This window comes from Pan paniscus, chromosome 6 (genome assembly GCF_029289425.2).
Source record: "Pan paniscus chromosome 6, NHGRI_mPanPan1-v2.0_pri, whole genome shotgun sequence".
Lineage (NCBI taxonomy): Eukaryota > Metazoa > Chordata > Mammalia > Primates > Hominidae > Pan > Pan paniscus.
The window spans coordinates 5,049,060-5,072,276 of record NC_073255.2 but is presented as its reverse complement, the minus strand read 5'-3'; the positions used below and the strand labels follow the sequence as shown (position 1 = coordinate 5,072,276).

The following is a 23,217-nucleotide window of genomic DNA, read 5'->3' as shown; positions in this document are numbered from 1 at the left end:
CTGGTCATAGATGACAGAGACTCCATACATCAGCATCCATCAGTGGTGGCACCACCCTCAGACTTAGACAAGGCGCTCAGGGAGGGCAGAGCTGATGTTCCCTTTCTGTGTGTTTGTGTTCTCCTTTCTCAGGGGCTATCCTGGAGTCGCAGTAGAACTGGACACAATACAGTCGAGAGGTGGGGTCCTGGTGCTTGCTGTCCTTGTGGGGACACTGTAAAAGCATCTGGCTGCTGATCAGGCGAAAGTGCACAGCGGGCAAGGAAGCTCCTAGCACCGTAGAAGCTCATTCTCCACGTTGCGAGACGTGAATAGAGCCTTTTCCTCACACAGGTGCTGACTTGGAGCTTGTGACGTGTGTGGTCAGGACGCAGCACCTCCCGCTGGGCCACCGCAGCCCTCACGAGGTCCCCCTCGGGATGAGCTTCGTGTCTGCCTTGGGGGCCTCGGGGGCTCTGACACAGGTGCAGGAGGGATGGCCTCGCGCTGTCTTGAGTGGAAAATAAGGGAAATGTCCTTGGAAGGGGTGGTTAGGGGACAACTTCTGGGGGAGCTGGGAGAAGAAAAGGGCTCTGAGGCTGGCCTGAGGGTCCTGCCTGTGCAAGAAGAGGAAGCAGGAGACGCTCATGTGATACCAGGAACACCAGCTCCCACTGGGGAGGAGCCCAGCCTGTGGGCAGAGCCTCCAACCGACACCAAAGGGGACGCCAGCCGGCCAGGTCTCGGGAGGAAGGGAGGGTGGGTGAACACCAGGAACCTCCACCCAGGGGCCTCGGCTAAGCCCTCTTCTCAGCGGACACCCTCACTCCAAGATGTCTCAGCACAGGGGCCTCCCAGGGCAGCTGCAGCCTCAGGAAGGGGCCGTGAGCCCCACACCCCACTTCCTTCTAAGCCCACGCCTTCCCGCAGACCAGCTCCTGGGTCAGGTCCTGGCCAGTTGGGAAGGGCTGGGCCTACAGAGACACTGTAGGGTAAGCAGCCAGCTGAAGGGGTTAATTTTATAGGCTCGAAGAACACGGCTCCTTTCAGGTTGCTGGTAGGGCTGGGAACGAGGGGCTGTGTCTACACAGACATCCCCATTGTGGGGCTGATTCAGGGAATTGATTCAGAGGCCACACTCGGACGTGCACCTGCACAGAACTAGGGCACCCCACCTGTGTGGAGCACTTGACTAGGGCACCCCACCTGTGTGGAGCACTCGCCATCCTGTCGTGAGCCTGGGGGGCAGTGGTGGCCTGGCATGGACCTGGGCACACTGACCCTGCCCCGCACCCCCACGGTGGCCAGGAATTTTCTGGAGCCACAGGGCCCTGCCACATGCCCCATGCAGGGAGGCCCACAGATTCCCCAGGGAAGAGCAGGTGTTGTCAACACCAAACCACAGGTGGCAGGGCCCTAAGGGGCTTTCAAACACCCCCCACTAGAAGGTCAGACTCTTGGTCTCCATCCATCCCCAGCACGAGGTCTGTGCAGAGAGTGAGGGCACTGCCTCCTTGGAAGGCCTCCTTGTCTGGCCACTTGTGCCCTTTCCCCGGCTGTTCCTGTTCCTCCAGCTGCTTCTGTGCCTTCCCTCACACTGTTTCCTTGAGAAACACACAAGCATTTGCTCCTTTCCTGTCTCTACTCATTAAAGGCCTTTCATTCCCCAAGCACTCAGAGAGACTTCCTCCGAGCAGCCCCCTCCAGCCCACCCAGTGGCCACTACACCCACTGCCTGCGTCTTGCTGTGTCCCCCAAGGCTGGGGTGAGACTCTCACATGTCTCACATAAGGAAGGAGGGAAAGAGGGAGAGAGGGAGGAAGGGAGGGAAGGACGGAGGGACAGAGAAAAGGAAGGAGGAAGGGAGGAGGGAGGGAGGGAAGGAGGAAGGGAGGGAAGGAAGGAGGGTGGGAAGTAGGGAGGGAGGGAGGGAAGGAGGGAGGGAGGGAAGGAGGGAAGGAGGAAGGGAGGGAAGGAAGGAGGGTGTGAAGTAGGGAGGGAGGGAAGGAGGGAGGGAGGGAAGGAGGAAGGAGGGAGGGAAGGAGGGAGGGAGGGAGGGAAGGAGGGAGGGAGGGAAGGAGGGAGGGAAGTAGGGAAGTAGGGAGGGAGGGAAGGAGGGAGGGAAGGGGGAAGAAGAGAAGGAAGGAAAGAAGGAAGGAGGGAGGGAGGGAGGGGAAGTTGCTCCACAAACCAGCCACCTCCCCCCATCACAGCCCTGATAGGACTGCCCAGCCTTTAGCCCACAGGAGGATTTTAAGCTGCTGCCTATATGTACTTAGAGAACAGTTTATGGTTGCTAACGTATACTTTTCAAAAGGGTAAAATCGTGATTCTCCAGCAAATGGAAAATGGGCACACGTCAAAGATTTCATTGAATTCATTAACAAATGAGGGGCGATGTTATGGCAGACGCTGTGACTGGCTGCTGAGCACACTTCACAAAAGAGGTGTTTACAGGCAATTTGACAAGAAAGGCTGAGATAAGACCTCTGGGTTATGGACCGGTTAATGTCCAGCCGGCCTGAAATCTGTGGATTATCTGTCTCCCTGGAGAGATCACTGCATCTGCCTTCGGCTAAAATCCAGATAATGGGGCACGTCTCTGAGTCTGGAACCTTTGAACAGCAAACTGGGAGGTGAACTAAGTCCCCCGCAGCCCAGGTCTCGGGAACCTTCCCCCCAGCCCTGCCCCCTTTAGGGACTTAGTTCCAGGTTTCAGATAACTTTTTCTGACAATAATTAACTTTTAACGTATACTAAGAGAAATGATCACGAAACATCAAATCTGTGACAGAAAGTCTCCCATGTAAATACATTTATCTAAGTACAACATTGGTTATTTTAAAGGAAGGTATGTTCTTAAGTAAATAATTGTGTAGACACCTGCCCGTCCCAAGGTGCCACAAGGCTGTGAGTGACATTGTTTTAAGCTGCTGGGCAAACCAAATCTCAGCTCCATAATAAATGACGTCTTTAATTCAGTGATGCTATCTTTTCATTGCAATCAAGTTTCTAAATATTTGGGAGGAAGTCCTGGCTAGTCCTGGCACCCACCTCCGCCTGTTCCCTCCCCAGGGCGTGGCTGCCTTCTTCCCAGGTTTGGAGAGGCGGTGTCCTCTGAGGCAGTGGCACATTGAGGCTGCTGTCAGCTGATTTTATGTTGAGGAGGCCCGGCCTGGACACGGGAGCCCCCACAGTGGCCAGTCCCTCCGCCTTCTGGGCACGTCCTGTGGTGGTGGGGTGGGTGTGGGGTGGGTGTGGGGTGGAACTTCCTTCCCCGGACAGGCCAGCCACTCAGGATGGGGCCCTGTGCCCTGCTCACATGGGCTGTGCTGGTCTTCAAACCGGCCTGAGGGTCAGCAGAACATTCGCAGGTGGAGATTGAAGGAGAAACAGCATCCGCTCAGCACAAACCATAAACAGCCGGTGCTCGGGTGTGGAGCTGGAGCCATGCGTCTCTGTGGGGAGGAACAGGGGTTTGAGGGGAACATGGGGACTGGGGCTCAAGGCACCTGGATTTAATCTTAGAGACGAAGGGGTGGGGAGGGAGTGCCCACGTGGGATCTGTGCCCACGAGCACCGCCCTGGCTCTGTGCACGTGGACAGGGCCTGCACTGAGAGGAGACTCGCTGGCAGAGACTGGGCAGATGTGAGCCCTCCCTGCGATGGTCAGCCCTGCTCCTGATGGCCATGGAAGGAACATTTTTCTCCACCCCACTAAGGTGGGCTTTGACCACGTGGACGCTGGTGGATGTCTGCAGGCCCTGCAATGTGTTCCAGGGAATTGGCTTCAGGAAGAACATGCCTGGAGCTCAGCAGAGTGAGGGGCACACAGAGCAGACCTGACTTGAGCCTCAGCCTGGACCCCCACCTGACACTCAGAGCCCTGGGGAGAGAGGCCGTGGAACCGCCCGGCAGCATCACTGCCTCAGCACCTGCCAAGATGGAAATGGGCACGTTCAGGTCAGATAGGAGGCTGGGGCACACTCCTCCCTCGCCCCCGACCACCCACCCTCCAAGCCTTAGTTTAGGTGTTCCCTCCTCAGATCAGCATTCTCTGCCCTGAGCCACGGTGGCGCCTCACTCCAGGGCCTGCGTGCCTCCTGCCTGTCTGAGTCCAACCTCAGCTTCCCAGCCAGCAGCTCGGGAACCCACAAGGTCGTGCAGCTGCCGAGCCGAAAAACGAAAGAGCAACTCTCGCGTGCAGGTCGGCTGGGTGGGTGTACGGCTGCACGGCGAGGCATCTGGAGTGAGGGAGGCTTGCTTCTCCTGCGGGGCCCTTGCTTTGTGTGTCTGGACAGGCGCCGTCCTCGTGGCTGCCTGGGACTGGGGCCTCTCTCCATCATCACAGTCCAGGAAGAGGGGTGGCCAGTCCTAGAGCTTGAGCTGAGCTGCCCTTGGTGGCTGTGGAGATGAGGAACTGATGTTGATGGTGCAGTCGGGAAGGGAGATGTGACAGATGACAAGGAGACCCCGATTTAGCAGGAAGTGTGGAATTCTGTGATCCTGTGCTGCTGGTCCCTGCAGAGGTTTTGGCAGTCCCCAGACACTGCTGTCTTGAGAGGAAGAGGAGTCCAGGCAGCCGCAGCAGAACGCTGACCCCTCACTGGTCTGCTGACTCCTCACTGGTCTGCTGACCACACAGCACGGCCTTGGTCTCCAGGCTGGCCCCCTGGAGTCCTCAACCAGCCCCAGAGGGAAAGGAGGTTTGCCGGAGGGACCTTGCAGCCACACGTGTGGCCCCAGGATGGCAAGGACAAGGCCCCTGGCGAGGTGGTGCTTGTTCCATAAGGAGTGGTTACAGTCACTCAGCAAATCCACCCCACGCCTGCCACAGGCTTCCCCCTCCCCTGGGCACCGCCGGCCACCCTAAGCTCAGAGACGTGGTGGAACCCCTCCCATGTGGCGTGGTGCCGAGACTGAGGGATGTGCAAGCTGTGAGGAGCATGTGGCCACAGCCAGGTCTGAAAGACAGCACTCCGAACCAAGCAGATCGTGTGAAACTGCTGGCCGATGTGATACGGAGACCAGGGTACAACTTGCTCTGTTTTCAAGAGGAGAGACTTTGGAGAACTGTTATAAAAAATGGTTGCTGTGTCTGCAGGATCACACGGGAACTCCACTGTAAATATTTCTGTGCCAAGGCAGCACAGTGTTGCATGGGGGCCTGAGGGCCTGTGGGTTTGATTCATCCTTTCTAGGATGTCTGCAACATTTCTTGGATGTGAAAGTTTGTTCTGAGCACGACAGTTGGAAAATCACCGTCCGTGTCCTCTGAGCTAGGACTCACCTGCTGCAGGGAAGGAGCTTTGCTTAGCAGACCACGTCACACTCCCAGGATGATGAAGAGGGGATCTCCTGCAGCGTCCTGGGGACAAACCCTGCTGGCATCTGGCCATGGGGGAAAGACAGCATCCAGAGTGAAGGGGATGGCAATAGTCACCACAGTGGCTGGAGATGAGCCCACACGGTCGTCTTCCCCAGCGGAGACGTTCCCTCCCGTAGGAGGGTGGGTCAGAGGATACAGAAGGCGCCGGCAGTGACCAGGAGCAATGTCCAGCCTCCTCTCCCCCAGCTCCTGGAAGCAGATTCCGTCCGTGCACAGGAAGCTTTCCCGGTAATTGGCTAACGCGCCACATGACTGCTGTCCGCCAGGCTCTAGGAGGTGAGAATTCCTCCTCAAATTAACCTCACACCCAGAAACCCATCATCGCCACTTACCAGGATGGGAAAGCACAGTGTCCTCTAAAGAAACTTATATTCAAGCTGATGATTATACTCAGACAGCTAATTAAGAACTAATTATTCAAATGACGGATCAAAGAACCGTGCATGCACCCAGCTTTCCCCGGAGACTCGGGTCCCCTGGCACTTGCAAATGAGTTGGGGAAGAATCCTCAGCCACATAAGTGAGGACATATGTTTGCCAAGAAACCTCATGTCTCCATTCATAGCGGTGTCTACTCAGAGGACACAGGAAAACACACACACACACACACACACACACACACACACACACACACACACATACACCCGGGAGTCCTTGTAAATGGTTCCAGGCTTCATGAGAAGTCCGTGCTGGTGACAGTTGGAATGTGTTACTCTGGGGATAGCCTAATCACTACGAAATTAATTTTCTGAGCTCCTGAGAAACTTGCCTTCCTAAAAACCGAGATGGATGCAAATGAACAAGGACTGAGCAGTCCGGAGCAGGTCCATGGGGGTGGCAGCAGCACCCCTAACTCTGGCCGGGTGAGGGGCCCCGTCCAGGCAGCCTCAGTCCAGGCTCTAAGCAAACGCCGTGGCCCACAGGTGCTGCTTTTGGGATGGCGTCGGGACACTCCTGCGGGGGTAGCAGAGAGCTCGGCCCACCGACTAGCCGCTCTGCCCGCTGACCTGAGTGCTTCTCCGACCTCCGCAGTGGACGCTCACCTCTAGACCTTCCTTCATGTAAATGTTTGGTTCCCATAGCTGAGTCAAATGCCCTTGAAAATGCTTCCATCAGGAAACATTCAGACACCTAAATATATACTTTGTATCAAGTTTAATGAACACTTTGCTACTTTTGATGACTATGATTTCTTTATCTACCTGGTAAACAGAGACCAGGAGCCTTTTAGTTTTATTTCACGGAAAACACGTTGCTCGGTGGCCGCTCTCCAGGGGCTTCCCGTGCGGTCGTCCCATGGGCTGTAAGGAGGGGCCACGCACCACCCTCCTGGGAGGTCTCTGCCTCTCCACTCAGGTGTCCGCCCCCCGCCCCGGCTGGGACGGAAGCCCCTGAGGAGCTGGTGGAATCCGGTGTGAATGGGAACGCTTTTGCTCCAGCACCTCCTGTCCAGGCCTCTGGGTCCTGGAAGTAGCCAGGGCCGTGCAGTTCTATGAATGTGGCACCAGGACCTGTCCCCCCAGGCCTGGAGGGCCTAGAGGGAGGGGCCCTGAAAAGCCCTTGTTCTCAGAAACGCAGGTTGTGTTTCCCATGTGCACAGATTCCTCGAACTCACCTTGTGGAGAGGACACGGCTGCATTGGTCTGAAGCCCAGGGGATGTGTGCCCCTCACGGGTGTGACCTGGGGCACCGTCTTCAGAGTGCCCGGTCCCTCAGAGGTGTGATCAGCCCAGGTGAGCACACCACCCACTTTGCAGCCACCGCTGGAAGGCTATGAACTCAAGTTTGATGAACAGAGAGACAGCTGTTTGTCCAGGACCATCAGCTCTGAGGGCAGATGAGCCCAGGCTGATGGCGGCCACACTGCTCCTCCGTGCAGAGGAGCGGCCTGCGAGTGAAGCCACACAGAGGGGAGACTTCTGAGTGACAGGCAGGGTGGGGACCCAGTGAACTGTGGATCTGTAGATCCACTGTCAGCTGCAATCCGGTCTTTATTATGTGTTAAATGTCATTTTGTCTGATTTAGTCTGGCCTTGGTTTTTATTACCTGGAACTCAAAGAATCTTTAGTTCTGTGCCATGTAAAGGAGATATTATTCCAGTTTACACCAGAGAAGTTCCAGGCGTAGACGGGCAAAGTGCCCAAGCGCATCCAGCCAGGAACAGGTGCGGCCTCGTGAGCTCCAGTGACCCTAATCCCTGATGAAATGTGGGGCTCAGGCTCGACCCGGCGTGGGACTCGCTATGCCAGTTTGCCAAATGCAGACTGCAGGGCACCCACCAGCAACGATACTGTTCAGCAGGTTAGGGCAGGTTCCGGAAGTCTCCATTTTTATCCAACGTTCCTGGTGATTCTGAGGCAGCCCCCATCTTACTGAAGACAAGTCCACTGTGCAAGCCTGGCTGCATTTGGCCCCTGGTTTAACATCTGCACCCAGGATTCTTGCCGGCCGGGCGCGGTGGCTCACGCCTGTAATCCCAGCACTTTGGGAGGCCGAGGCGGGTGGATCACGAGGTCAGGAAATCGAGACCATCCTGGCTAACACAGTGAAACCCTGTCTCTACTAAAAATACAAAAAATTAGCCAGGTGTGGTGGCGGGCGCCTGTAGTCCCTGCTACTCGGGAGGCTGAGGCAGGAGAATGGCGTGAACCCGGGAGGCGGAGCTTGCAGTGAGTGGAGATCACGCCACTCTGCACTCCAGCCTGGGCGACAGAGCGAGACTCCGTCTCAAAAAAAAAAGATTCTTGCCAAAGATCAAAGCCTCAAATGTTCCCATGGACTCTCCACTGACCACGGAGGAGCTGGGGAGACGCTGGAGGACACGCTGTCTCTCCCTGGGTCCCGCCACCGGCTCCAGGCAGGTGTGCATAGGGCAGTGTGTCAGCCTCGGTGTTTGAGCCCCATCCAGCCCCGTGAGGGTCCGTGTTAGAATCGGTGTTTGAGCCCCGTCCGGCCCCGTGAGGGTCCATGTTAGAATCGGTGTCTGAGCCCCGCCCGGCCCCGTGAGGGTCCGTGTTAGAATCGGTGTCTGAGCCCCGCCCGGCCCCGTGAGGGTCCGTGTTAGAATCGGTGTCTGAGCCCCGCCCGGCCCCGTGAGGGTCCGTGTTAGAATCGGTGTTTGAGCCCTGCAGGGCCCGTGAGGGTCCGTGTTCGTTAGAAGGGCTGTGTGTGCAGTGGACAGGTGGCACCCATGCCTTCCTCAAGGTCCTCTTCCTTGGTGGCAGGGGGCTCAGGCCCGAGTGTCCCCTGCGCTCTGTCATGTTCACTCTGGGACATCACAGACCTCGGTCGCCTTTTTGCACCGGTCGATAGAAGCTACCAGCAAATGTGTGGCCCACTCTGGTGCCTGAATGGGAGCTAACAGACTTCATTCTGTAGCTGCTTCCTTGGGCTGCGTGGCTGTTCTACCTCCATCTCCCTCACTCTGATTCCCGCAGGTTTGTGCGGCTTTGCTTCGTATCATGTGCCTTTGTCTCAGGGATGGACCCCATTTGGAACGAGGTGGGGCATCCGACAGACCAGCTCAGTTCCTACCCCAGAAAGAAGGGCTGCTGCTGAGAACTGAAAGGTCTGTTGGAAATGAACAGCTCTGATGATAAAAACTTTGCCGCCGAAACTCATATTTCATAGGCTCTTTCTGAAGAAAAGTGAAACAAATAGTGTAGGTTTAATTGGATCCACGCCTGCTGGATCCAATACACACAGCAGCTGTATTTGTGTTACCAAAAGGGGGCTGGGGAGGGAAGGTGGTCTAGTGGGAGAAGGGAAGCAGTCATGACCAGGAGTGTCAATGAATCTGCCATGTCACAAAATTTTCTAAGAGACGTGGACCAATTTGGTGGCTGGGCTCAGAAGTGGCAAAAGGCGACAGCCGTCAACCGCCTCCCCGCAGCACTGCACCTCCCTGCTGCAGCCACAGCTGCCCTGTCCAGAAATCCTGGGGCCTCTGCACCGCCAGGCCCTTCTCCACCCGCTCCAACTTTGCTCGGCGCATGTGGGTGAGTGCGTTAGGGTGGATGACAAGCACGCAGGAATACTGACCCAGAGCTTCTGGAAGCCTCCCTGTACGCGTTGTGATGAGAAGGCTGGAGCTCCAGCAGCCACACTGGCAGGGAGCATGGAAGCCATGAGCAGGGATGTGAGGCCCAGGAGCAGAGAGCTCCTGGCTCTGGAGCCCCTGGGAGCTTCACGCTGGCTGTAAGTGCCAGCCGCCATGCTTCCTGTGCATGGAAGAAAATGCGCTCCATCTCGTTTCACCCACCGTGATGTGGGGTTCTGTTTAGGCGGCTGAACGTAATCACAGGGAATGCCAAACACCACTGCCCAGTGTGCAATGATTACACAGCATCTCCCACAGTACAGCCCACGTCAGCACCCTCTGTGATGTACCAGGGTTCACCGTGGCTGCCTGGTCCCCAGGCCGCTGTTTCAGAAGAGTGGCTGACTACGTCGACCCTGCACGTCCAAGAGGCGGCTCTCATGGCCCAGGAAATCCACAACAGGTGTCTTTGGTCTCTCAATATTCCCTGGCTTGTCCAGCTCCCACTCACTATTGCCCGCACCCTGTGAACTGAAGTGGAGTATTATTCCCATCGTATCAGTTGCAGAAAAGTCCATGGCGTAGCATGGCGCAACATCTGTCCCCTCCCCTGTTGGTGTCTGGGAAGCCGCAGTCCGTGCTCACCAGGTAAGAGCTCCTGGCCCAAGCCTTTCGAGCATGGCCCTTCCAGGCTGCTTGTCACACTGAGATGTGAACAGAAACAGAGCTGGGTACGCAGGCATCTCCAGGGACACCTGGCAGAGGGACGGTGCAGCTGCCATCTGGCCGGGTTTGCAGGACGCTCTTCCCATGCAGCGTCTCACATGTGCCTTGCTGGAGCCCTTGGAGGTGGGCATCATTGCCACAGCTTTGCAGATAAAAAGGAGGCAACCTGCCACGGTCACCCAACGGGTGCTCCGCCCATCAGACGTGAATTCATGTCTGTCTGAGCCTAAGCCTCTGAGCATTCTCTGGAGCGCCACGCTGCGTGGACAGGCTGTGGCCATGAGCCACTAGAGCCCGGCCCGGGTGTGCCGTAAACCCAGCCGGGCCTTCCATTTCCAGGCCCTCTGAGGGATGTGCCTTTGGCCTCGGAGGCCCTGAGCTCCACGTGGGGAGAGCTCAGCCCCAGGCTGGCACCTGCCATGCCTCCTAGGGAAGCAGCCACGGCCCCGAAAGACAAGACACCCTGCACAGAAGGCAGGTCCACAGGCCCTGAGTGCCGGCCACATACGTGAAGGAAAAAGAAACAAAACGCTGGCCAGAAAATTCATGCTCTTGGGCCAACCTCTACTGGAAAAGGCCAGGCGACCTTTCTAGACCTTTTGTGTCCCAACAATTAAGCAGTGGGCTCACACAGCTTTAAGCCAGCAAGCTCAGTGATAGCCTAGCTTTCATTGAAACACATAAGCTGGTCCATCGTTCATAATAACCTAACGACGAGCCTTTCCTCATGTTTACGGCTTCAGAAAGAGAAGGTAGCGAGTGACAGGTCTTGGTAATGTCTCCAGTCATGTTTATTTCTTTCATTGTGCCCCGAAAGCAAGGCTGTCCCTGTGGAGGGTGCAGAGTCAGTGGGGAAGAGGGGAAGAGCTCCTTCAGCTGATGACAGACGTGAATGGGAGAACGTAGAGGCTGTTTTCTCATTCCAAAGGAAAAGGAAAAAGAAGAATCAGAAAGGTCCCCTGTCCCCTCCCTCCCTCCAGGCTGGACTGTGTCCCGAAAGGAGGCTGGCCACGGCCCCGTGGCTCGTGGGACTGCCACTGGTTGCCTGGCCGTCCAGGAGGTCTTCATCTGCGGTCTCCCCCTCTGGTGTCTCTAGGTGTTCCTGGACCCTGCAAGCTAAATCCAGTGCCATAAAACAGCTCCAGTGTTTGCAGGGGGCTCTATTCAGAGGCAGCCCCGGCAAATCCCTCCTGCGCCGTGAGGCTCTCCAGGCTGATTTCTCCACCCCTGCTCTGCAGGAGGGAGGCCTCTGAGGCAGGAACAGCCCAGCCCCGGCATTTGCAGAGATGACCACTGGGTCCCGTGTACGGCCAACCTTCTGCCACCTTCCGGAGTGCCCCCAGATCTGTGTTCTCCAGCCCAGACAACCCCGCATGTCCCATGAAGGAAAGTGCCCCACTGAGGTGCGGGCTGGAAGCCTTTTCAACACTATTCAGCTCCTGCTGAGAAACCTCTCAGCTCCTGCAGAGCGCAATGCGGAGTGGAGCAGGTCCAGGACCAGGGCAGGGCAGAGGGTACAGATGGGGCAGGGCCGCCCAGGATGACGGCTGCAGGTGGAGTTCTGGAAAATTATCAGGATGATGACAGACTAGGGCCGGCGGTCATGGTTGAGGACCAGCCCCCAGACACTGCTGAGGACAAAGAAACTGTGAAGTCGACCTTATTTTACTCTCAGTCACTAACGTTTCTGGGCCGTTAAAGGGGGATGGCAGAGAAACAGGCTGAGTCCCTCCAACCCCACGGAACCTGTCCTGACAGGAGAGACCCCCAACAGGAGCCAGGAGGGCCTCGGCGGACACAGGGGCCAGCGTCCCCATGCCCCTGAAGGTGGAAGCCTGGGGCCTACCAACTGGTCCTGAGGTCCGGGTGAGAGGAGGGCCTGTGGCAGGGGGCTGGGCAGTCACCCTCACACCTGAGGCAGCAGCTCTGGACAGGGACAAGCCCTAGAAACTCCAGCCTCCAGTGAGCAGGAGCCACTGCCTGAGGGGGCTTGGGAAGAGGGGTCCTCTCCTCACTGGCTACGGCGGGAAGAGGGCTTAGTCTTCGTGTGCTCAGCTGTGAGAAGCCCAGAAGTGCTTTGCTGTCGTTTCCTCACTTAATAAAGACAGCAAATCAGCCTCACGCTGCAGCCTCCTGGATTCTTCCCATTTCTCATTTCCTCACTTAATAAAGACAGCAAATCAGCCTCACACTGCAGCCTCCTGGATTCTTCCCATTTCTCGTTTCCTCACTTAATAAAGACAGCAAATCAGCCTCACACTGCAGCCTCCTGGATTCTTCCCATTTCTCATTTCCTCACTTAATAAAAACAGCAAATCAGCCTCACACTGCACCCTCCTGGATTCTTTCCATTTCAACAACCTTATTAACTGGTTAATTCCCAGGTTAAGCCAAGTAACCCGGCAGGAGACTGGGAAAGCTGAAGGTTCCATGCCTGCTCCAATTAATGTCTTCTTAGGACAGACTGGAGAGTTCACATTCACTCTCTAAAATGACTCAGGGAAAGAAAATTCACTGACTTATGAAAAGGTCAGTCTCCATCACTGACAGCTTCATATCACAAAGAAAGGCATTTTCAGAGCAGAGACACTTGATCACTGGGAATTACTGGCTCCCAAGCCCAGAAAACGCCACTTGATACCCGGCAAAAGACCTCCATTAGAGCAGAGGGAATCAGACGGCACTGGTGGGATTAGCAGTTCCAATGGCTCCCGGAGCTCAGAGCTCCCAGCCAGGGCAGCCACGCGTGAGGGACTTCTCACCAAATGCAGGTGAGCTTTGAGCTAATGCTTCAGAAACAAACTGGTTTTACAAGCAGGCTTTAGGTTAATGGTACACTTTTTTAAATGAAATAAAAAATGAAACTACTTTTTATTGGCTTATATAAGGGATCTGGAGTCATCAGCCTCTTGCACTGGTTTTATGCATGCAAACATAAAATGGCATTGTTATCTCAGGGTCAAGCTTATATTGGTAATTCTGGGTCAATCCCTCTGGCTTTTCTATAAGTATTTGAAAATACTGACATGATCCTTACAGGACTTCTCAAATCTCCTGGGGGCAGCGTCCTTGGCCAGGATGTGCTCAGGGAAGACCACAGGCGCATCTGTCGGATAAATCAATGACTTCCCCCAATTAGCGTAAGAGTTAAATATAATCAAACTATGCAAACTAGGTGTACCATGAGGTAAGTAAACCTCCTTAGAAACCAACTGAACACGCTGATCAATATCTGAAATTGTGGTATCTGTATAATTGCAGTAATACTGCGATAATCAATATCTGCATAATTGCAATACAGAAACGACAAGAATTTGATGTAATAAATGAAGATTTTACCTAGTAGGTTAACAAAAAAGAGCATGTGCTGGTAATTTATGTGCTGGTAAACATTTCACAGCTGGGTCTCAGGAACAAAACTGCATATACATGGATAAGCGTATTATAAATTTCAGTGAAATGAGGCATCTGCAGCGTACAGTTCACAAATACAGTATACGGTACTCATTTTTGTAAATTGCATATGACCAACTGATTCTCGCAGAAAACATCGGCTCATTTCTGGAAAACTCGTATCTGCAGGGAGACTGTAGCTGTGTTTGACCAGGGAGGGTAGGCCCGACACAGATGCTAGTGAATGTTCTTATTTGCATTAATGAGTAAGACAAAACCAAAACGACAAAGCAGTCAGTGTGATCTCGTTCGTCAGTGACTTCTCTGCTGAACTGAGTAATTGTTTTTAAATGCCAGAAGAGTTCTTCAATTTTTTTGCTGTTCACAGTGCAATGGCTTCAACACTTTTAAGTCTAATCTGCATTATTAACACCTTCTCCATCAGTCTGAGTTAAAGGCCAGCTCTGGTTTGTAGCACTTGCTGACGTCTGCAGCGTCAATGCATCCACCGTGACCCACTCCAAGCTTCCACCTCGGCAGGGCTGAACAGGAGCACGCGGCGTGGGACGCCTAAGACAGGAGACGTCTCCTGCGGACCGTCCAGGCTGCTCTCGGGGAGGCTGGCCTGTGGACTTCATCCATGGGCTTCCAAGGCCTCTGGCTTCCAGTCCTGTTTTGCCATTGGCGACCCCTGGCAGGGACTGGCAGGAGGCAGGAGGATGAGGTCTAGGTCTTATTCTCCTATGGGGTCATCTTAGTCTCTGTCTGGCCCTCGGTGAAGGTCATGGCATCTTTCAAGGTGACTCTGTGCAACCCGACTTCCAGAATCCATTAACTGCTCCTCCCCTCCTGCCTTCAGACCAGGGTGAGAATAGCTCTGCTATTATTAGGTCCAGAACACTGCACTTTTTTGGTAGTTTTCCAGCGCTCTGCCTATGTCTCTGCAAACAGTCCCCTTACCAAGCCCTCTGGGGATGACGCTAGTGTGCCCTGCGTTCCCGCTGGGACATTGACACAGACAGAACCCATACAACAGCAGAACTCCCCAGAGGACAGCCTCACCGCGTGCACAGTGAACGGCCTGTGTGGGTGCTCCAAGACATCAGAGGGGTCCCCGAGTTCTCCAGAAAAAATAACTATTCCACGTAGCTGCTAGGGTGAGACGTTGGGTCAACCCGAGCACGTGGGGAAGGCACCTTATGCTCTGCCATGGTGTAATTGTTTGCAGCCCCCAAATTCTCATGTTGAAATCCTCACCCACAATGTGATGGTCTTGGGGGTGGGGGCTTTCCGAGGTGAGTAAGTCATGAGGACCCGTTGTCGTGGAAGGGATGAGTGCCCTTATAAACGAGGCCTGAGCTGGAAGGCGCTGTGAGGAACAGGCCCTCCCCAGATGGCAACTTGGTCTTGGACTTCCCAGTCCCCATAAATGTGAGATGATTGTCTGTTATTTTAAGCTTCCCAGTCAGTTACAGCAGCCAAACTTCTATCAAAAATAATAAAAGAATGGCAATTAGAAGTTTAAGAAATAAAAGGTCTTAGTTTAAATATAAAGAAACTTAAATGTGGCAGGAATTTAAAGAAATAATGGAGGACAAGGAAAAAGCACATCTGACCTTAAGGCTGGGAACGATTCCTTTGAGTGACTCAGGGGTTGTGGTCCTGGGCCTCAGGGAGGGACATATTCGCCCAGCAGACGGCTCAGCCCTGGTGCACACCCTTCATACAGACGTGCACCAGGGGAAATTCAGTTACGGTTAAAGGGCTAAATGCATACTTCATCAGCTCATCAGCTATAAAAGCAATCCTCTAATAGGATCCAGAAGATGAAAGAGGGAGTGGGGAGGGAAGGGTGGGGCTGGAACCTTCTGGCATTACAGGGTAGGGACCACCGGACATTGTCAGAAACGACGCGACAAGAAATAGCCTTGAGTACTTTCAATTAAAGCAACAAAGGCAACCACAGACAAGCCAGGCCTACTCCCACCACTGCCACTGCTGGCCGCGAGGGAGGAGGCCAGCAGAGCCCAAGTCCCTGGCGCGTCAGTGCCGCTGGGCTGCTGGTCCCCGCTCACCTCTGCCTCGTTTTCGGGCTCTCTGTTTGTCCTGACACCTGTGCCTCTCACTTGGTGGTCTTTCCTCCGTCCCTTCTTGTTTGCCCAGCCCCTCTTACAGTGTAGCACTCTAAAGCAGCTTTTCTTTATGGAAATCTGTTTATTCCAAAGCTCTGAGGCAGTGTTATAAATATTGGTTTAAAACATTAGCCAGGGGATTACTGATAAAATATAAAATAGAAACAATTTCCCAAGGAAACTTCATCTAAAAATACACCAGTTTCCCCTCTCACCTCACTTGAGTAGAGGCACCAGAGGGTGCGTCAGGACCTGTCTCGGGGTGAAGGTCTCACTTCCTCACGCCTCTCCCACATGGCTCCCAGGAATCCCCCAGGAATGGCTTGGAAAAAAAAAATCTGTGACAATGGAGAAGAGTTGCCCCCAAAGAAACGTGCATATAAACAGCTCTTCCAGCTAGAGAAAAAAAAATTCTGCATAAATAATTCAGATTGCTGAGCTTGGTCCCTCATGCCTGTAATCCCAGCACCTTGGGAGGCTGAGGCAGCAGTTTGAGACCAACCTGGACAACATAGCGAGAGCTGGTCTCTACAAAAAATACAAAAAATTTAGCCAGGCATGGTGGTGCCTGCCTGTGGTCCCAGCTACGCAGGAGGCTGAGCTGGGAGGATCACCTGAGCCTGGGAGGCTGAGTGAGCCAGGATCACACCACTGCACTCCAGTCTTGGCGATGGACTGAGACCCTGTCTCAATGATCAATAATAATAATAATTCAGACAAACCAGGTCGAAAAATGTCCTGAGATGGTGAACTCAGGACCCAGCTACCTGGGGTGGACACTGTGGCTGATGGACCGGAAAGGGTAACACCAAAGGGCTCTAGGAGGTGTCTCATGTCTGGCTGTTGTCACTCCCCTTGGCTGCTGAAAGCCTTTCTGTTCCCCAGAATCGAGTAAGGAACTCCTGGAAAGAAGTGGGGAAGGAGTCTTCCTGCCCAAGGCTATGTTACTTAACTCCGTTTAAGTGACAGAGCATGAACAGGTCACATTAGTGTCACATGCACCCGATTTCATTCTCCATTTGCAACAGTGAAGACTGTATAACGACATTGTTAAATACCCCAGAATTATAATTAAATCTTATTAGCCAATAGAATCTGAGTGTGCTAAAATCTCTATTAGCCGGGGCTGATGTAGCCACGATGGCCATGCTATAGAGGCCGGGCGCGGCGGCTCACACCTGTAATCCCAAAGCATTTCGGGAGGTCGAGGTGGGTGGATCACGACGTCAGGAGTTTGAGACTAGCCTGGCCAACATGATGAAACCCGTCTCTACCAAAAATACAAAAATTAGCTGGGTGTGGTGGCACGCACCAGTAATCCCCGCTATTTGGGAGGCTGAGGCAGGAGAATTGTTTGAACCCAGGAGGCGGAGGTTGCAGTGAGCCGAGATCATGCCATCGCACTCCAGCCTGGGGGACAAAGCCAGACTCCATCTTGGGTGGGGGTGGGGAGGAAGAGGAGAGAGACCAAGCAGCAATATCATCGATAACAAATTGCAATCCAAATTCTAGGCGGTGTTCTGGGACTGGTTCACATCCAGCTTGGTCTGGCCTTGCCACTCCCACAGGGCAGGACACACTGAGGTCTGCCTGGGGGTGCCTGCTCTGGCGGCTGGGCTCCCCGCTTTCTGCAGGCTCAGGTGCCCCCTATTCCTGCAGCCGTTCCTGGACCCAGCCTGTCCTCATCTCAAACTCGGGGCTGCTGGCCTGAGCATGATCCCTTCACCGTTTCTCACTAATATGTCACTCTCGCCTCTTAAAAGATGACAAAGACTCTCTCCTTTGACCACACTCGAGTCAGGCTCCTCTGAGCCCTCCCTGTGACCAGTCCCTGACCTTGGCCGGTTTCGGCCGATTTAGCAAGAATCCTGCTGAGTCGGTTTAGTGAAAATCGTCTACTCTTGGTCCCTGATCAAAGTCCTCAACTCCCACCCTCGGTCTGTGACCACACTGCCTGCCTTTTCAGCAAAAATCCTGTCTATGCAGCTAGAACCCGCCTTGCCCCTGACCCTTCCTCTTAGTAATTTTCTCTCCACTCCCGACCCTACGCCTGGGCTGTCAATTCCTACTTCTTCTATCTGGAGTTGAGCCGGATCTGCCTCCCCTAACCCAACATCTCGCTTTAGCAGCCCCCCGCTTGAATAAAAGCAGCCTTGCCCTCTTTAACAAGCACAGACTGGGACAGGACATCCCCCCTCCATCCCAGCGCCCATGCACCCTCAGCCACGGTCCTCAGACCTCAAGAAACCCAGCGGGTGACAAGCTTGGGGGTCAGCGGGGCTGGGATTGCTGCTGGGGGCACAGGAGCTCGGGAGCACTTTGCAGGTGAGCAGGGCCTGGACAGGGGCTTCTCTGCAGCCCACCCCTGGGGAGGACTCCGGGCCCTCGCCCTGGACCGCAGAGCTCGTTTTGCTGTTGCCCTACTGTCTCCGCGACCTTGGGGGTTCACTTAGCACCCCCAGGCCAACACCTGGCCTCTCCTTCCCTGGCCTGCCGCCCTGCCTGTGTCTGGACTGTGGTTCACCGAGTGTGCACGTGGGCCTCGGAGGCTGCCCTATGGAGCCCAAAGTCCCAGGGAGGAGCAAAGGGGACCAAGTGCACACTCACCCAGCTTCCTCTGCCCGGCAGCGTCCCTGCCCCCATCCCCCCTCCACCGCCACCAGGGCCTGCATCCCCATCTGCAAAAGGGACAGGGTGCCCACGCCTTCTGAAGCACGCGCTCTCCAGGCCGCTCTCCGGGCGTCACCCCGCCCTGCTCCGCTCGCCCCTGCACAGCCCGAGTCCAGCCTGGTCGCTGCCATCAGGACAGTCAGGACCGACCGCCACCATCAGTGGGGGACCGGCCAGGGCGGTTAGGCCCGGTCCGGGGCCCCAGGTCCCGCGTCCCCGCCGAGGCCAGGCAGGGAGGCCCGGCTGCCCCGGGCTTTAGAACCAAAATAAGCCCCGAAATGATCGGCGGCGCCCACGCGCCAGGAGAAAACCTAAAGGACGAACGTTCCCGAGTACATATAAGGACGATTAATATTTATTGCACAGCTTATTTGTTTTACTTCCTTGTTAAAGAGGAAAACCTTACGCTAAAAATAAAACGACTACGAGCCCTTGTGCCTGCGTGGGTGGCGCTCGCGCCTTTAAACCTGAAGCCACAGAGGCTCAGCCCCGCACCCGCGCAGGGCGGCTCCTGCGCATGCGTAAACAGACGGGGTCGGGGCGCGGCCCAAGAGGACGCCAAGGGAACGGACGGGCGGGGGAGGAGGTGGCCTCTGCGCAGTCGCAGAGAGGAGAGGAGCGAGCGACTCCTGCGCAAGCGCAGAGTGAAGGGCCGGGAACAGTGGAGGGTGAGGAAGACAATGGGGAAGGACCCTGAGGCGGCCTCTGTGAGCCGACAGGAACACGTGGTCGATCAGAGAGAGACTCTTAAGTGCACGGATCTGATGAGGTGACTAGGGCGTTGCGCAGGCGTCCTGTAGAGGCGGGTTGTCATCGGCGCAGGCGCGGTGTGGAGGAAGCCCCGGCGCCGGCGCAATGTGGAGGCGGCCGGACTCGGCGCTGGCGCAGTGTGGAGGAGGCTCCGGCGCAGGCGCAGACGCAGGGCAGGCAATGGCCGCCTGGGTCTCTCGGGCAGCCCTGCCCACCTCTCTCGCCTCTCCTGGGCTTGGCCTGCGGGTCTTTTTCTGGCAGGTGCCCCCGCGTCTCCTGCGGGCCTGACCGTGTTCTCCCGCCTAGCCAGGCTCTTCTGCGCTCCTTTTTTGTTGAGATTTTCCATCCCCTGCACAGGAAGTGTCCTTTAATTACTCCAGTGTTTTTTTAGTTACTTTTTGAGAAATATTTTGGACTTTTCGATACAGAATAGTGTCAAAAAAAAAATTTAACCTTCTTCAGGTTATATTTTAGTGAATGATATTAATATATGTTCCAAAGTTGTATGGGATTTCTAAAATTCTAATTTTTCTGAGTATATGCTACCGATCATAATTATGGTTATGTTGTTGTTATAACCAAATTTCCTTGTCAGTTGTGTCTTTTTGAGTGTTTAAGTCATTTCCGCAGTTAATTGCTTCATGCTGATGTAGTTTCTGAAAACTTCACAAGCACACAAAAATCCTAGAACATGGTGTCTTTTAGGAGGTTTGTGAACGGATGGGGAGGACCCTGAAAAGCACTGTGGAATACAGGTTTCTAGTAACTTCAAAATCACATCATTTGGACTGGGTAAGAATTGCTGAAACTTTAATGAAAAGACTGACTGGCTTATAAAACTGCTAACCCAAATAGAATAAAAATTAATTGAATACCGAGGAAATACTTCACCAGGTTTGCATACTTAATCAGCCTATACTGAAATTGTTTAGATATACAATTTGAATGAACTCCATGGTCTAAGTCAAATTACCTGTGATAACCCATCAGTTATCCATGCTATGTGCTCAATTTGGAGAAACAACTGGCACCCAAGAGGACATAAGTCCGATGTTAAGCGTGGACTTATGGAGAACCAAGACGGCTGCCTTGTCCTTCGTGAGTCCTTAAAGCTTTTGTTATTAAAAGTTATGCATTCCATGACTCATCCTGGAAAAGATAAAATGATCCAAATTAAATATGTTGGTGTGGTGACTTATAGATTGTTAAAATAGTTTATAAACAATGTTTAGTTTGTCAAACCCATACTCCTGGGAAGTCAATCAAAGCTTCATGTACATTTGGCTACCTGATGAGCCATTTAAACATTTATAAAGGGGTTTCATTCAGTTGTCATTTTCAATGTATGTGTTCTGGTTGTATTAAAGCTTTCCCATGCAGGAGGGCTAATGTTATAACAGTAGATTACTATGCTTCAGTGTATTTTCACCAGGTAAAGAGCTTTTTATGGTTCACTAAGGACAATCAACCCCTTCACAATCTAGAACCCAAAGATGGGATCTTCTGAGAACATCAGAGAAAAGCTGCCCTTGGCATCCTCACTGCAACAAAACATCAGGATCTTGAACCTTGGGGTCATAATCTCACAACTGAGCAGGGTCACTCTTGGAACTGTACATCCATTGAAACCCTTAAGGTAAAGCTAATCAGGGAAGTTTCTCCCCAGAAGAAGATGGCATCCTTGATGTGAGCAGCTCTTTCTGAAGATCATGGATCAAGACTTCTTACTATCATGAGACTCTTATCTTTGAATGTTTTTCCCTTGCTTCTGCCTCTGTGAACAACGGAAGTGAGAAGGGGGTCTGTTTTGTGCACTTATGGGGTATACTTTTATTTGTGAAGGGCTTTGCAGCCAGCTTTATACATGGATAATCTTATAACTTGATGGATAAAGATGAAGGCCCAGTGTATCATAGGTGAGAAACTTCAATGGTACATATGGTGCCTCATAATCATTCAGAAGCAGAACATTGGTTCACTCCTCTTAACCCACAGCATGGGTTAAAGAGACCATTGCCAAGAAGCCTTCCCTCTTCTAGAAGGGCATCATTTGTTAGGTCCTTTTTCCATGGTTTGGAATTAAAAAGGCAATGACTAGAAACATATCCCTCATGGTAGACTCTGTAGCAGATTCTACTGTAAAGGCTACACAACAGATGTTAAATTCTCTTGTGAAAGTTATGCTAAAAAATAGAATTGGCTAAACAGGAAAGTACCTGTGCAGATGCTGGCACTTAAGGCCTATGGAGAAAACATCAGGTGTTATAGAGAGTCTGTTGTAGGGAATTAACGAAAAGACCACTGAGTTAAGTCAAAGAATGGTCTATTTGAGTTTAGGTGGTTTGGTTTATGGGGACCCTGGCTAAGGAGCATACTCCAAATTCTTGGTGTTACCCTCTCAGTAGTCATAAGAATAGTCTCCCTGGTGCACTGTATTCTCTCAAAGGTTTTAAATGTTTGCATGAAGCCATCTTTAGAACGTCAGATGGTCTCTCTTCAACTGGAATGACAAGAGCTGAAAGAAATGTGTGACCATGAGGACACCGAAACCGATGAGTGACATGCTGAGACTGGAAACCCAAAATGATAGTAACGGAGAGTGGCGCTAACATCCTAAGTTTTGGTCACACTCTTGCCTAAGTGACAACCTGACAAAGGGGGAATTTTTTAAACAAAATGATGGGAGGCCATTGTTTTGGACTGAGCACTAGGTCCCAACAGACCAAACCGAACCAAAATGGCATCATTCGTGCTAAATGTGACACAATCAAATTAAGACTTTAAGGAAACACATGGGTCCTAGAGTAGACCAGGTTTTGTTTTTCTCTTGCAAACAGGACTTTCCAGCATAAGGTGGTATCCTCAACTCAGTCCTTGTTCCTACCTTTGCAAAACTCACTGTTCTGCTTCCTAGTGGGTTTCAAGACCAATGGTGACAGTGACATCAATAACTCAAGTTTCGATCAATCTCTCAAAACTGATAAAATGACCAAAAAGGGGGAATTGTTAAAGCGAACTAAATATGGCCTGAGAAGGACTCCGTACTTCTGTATTGGAGTCCCTGTGAACAAACTGAGCCTAACTTAATAGGTAGACAAGATTGAAAACCTAAATTAGGAGTGTGTACCTGTCACAATTGCTGAGTCTCGGCCAGTCCCAGCAGCCGTACTTCAATCACTCATACACTGCTGAATGTTCAAACTGTGTGTAAATAAGGCAAATGCCAACCTGTAACTAACCCAGGTGTTTCTCTACCTCACTTCCCTTTTTTTGTCTATAAATCTTCCACCACGTGGCTGCACTGGAGTCTCTCTGAATCTGCTGTAATTCTGGGGGCTGCCCGATGTGCAAATCATTCATTGCTCAATTAAACTCCTTTAAATTTAATTCAGCTGAAGTTTTCTTTTAACAAGAGTGAGATAAGAATTTGTGTTCTCTTCGCCCAGAATGGACAAATCAGTAGCGTTCCTTGTCGTTCTTTTGTGGCTGGTTTCACATAAATATTTTGTGTGTATGATGATAGAATTTGATTTTAATGAATATACTTTAAAAGCAACTTTTTTTTTTATTCTTCCTCACCATCGAAGATGGAGAAAAATAAGAAGGGCTGTCTTGCGGTTCCATTTCTTTTGTGGATAGTAAGAAGCGCTGTCTTCTGGTTCCGTTTTTTTTCTGGATAGTAAGGATGTTTATCTTACTCTGTCTTCATTGTCCTCAAACCTCAAGTAGTCACTAATACCCTGGCTATGACAGCTTTTATCGTAGTGTTAAATGGCAGATTTATTTACTTGGCAAACATTGTCAAGTCTCAGAAAAATTACCCCGTGGTCTTGCCTTCTTCCCTCGTGAATTGCCTTCCACTGATGGAGAGGATTTGATCTGTTCCCTGCTCATCAATTTTTCTAGCTTCTTTGGGGTGTCCGCTCTGCATATCTACTAGGGAATTAAGAAATAATGGCTTCAGCAAGAAACAAGGCAGGAAAGTGCAGTGACATGAGGACCACACAGGGAAGGAGCTGTCCCCAAAGGTGAGAATGGCCCTGGACAAGGGTTCTTGCTGTGACTTCACTCAGACAAGACCACCTTGACCTTTTCATCACCGTGCCTCAGCGAAGTCAGTCGTTGATTCTCTGATCCG

At 52.7% G+C, this 23,217-nt stretch overlaps 1 long non-coding RNA gene across 1 annotated transcript; it reads left to right on the top strand.

Moving 5' to 3' along the window:
* Positions 1-18,973: 18,973 nt before the first annotated feature.
* Positions 18,974-22,466, top strand: LOC129398392 (uncharacterized). Its single transcript, XR_010112702.1, has 2 exons — positions 18,974-19,098; positions 19,785-22,466. It is a non-coding gene; the product is annotated as an uncharacterized LOC129398392 (long non-coding RNA).
* Positions 22,467-23,217: the final 751 nt, after the last annotated feature.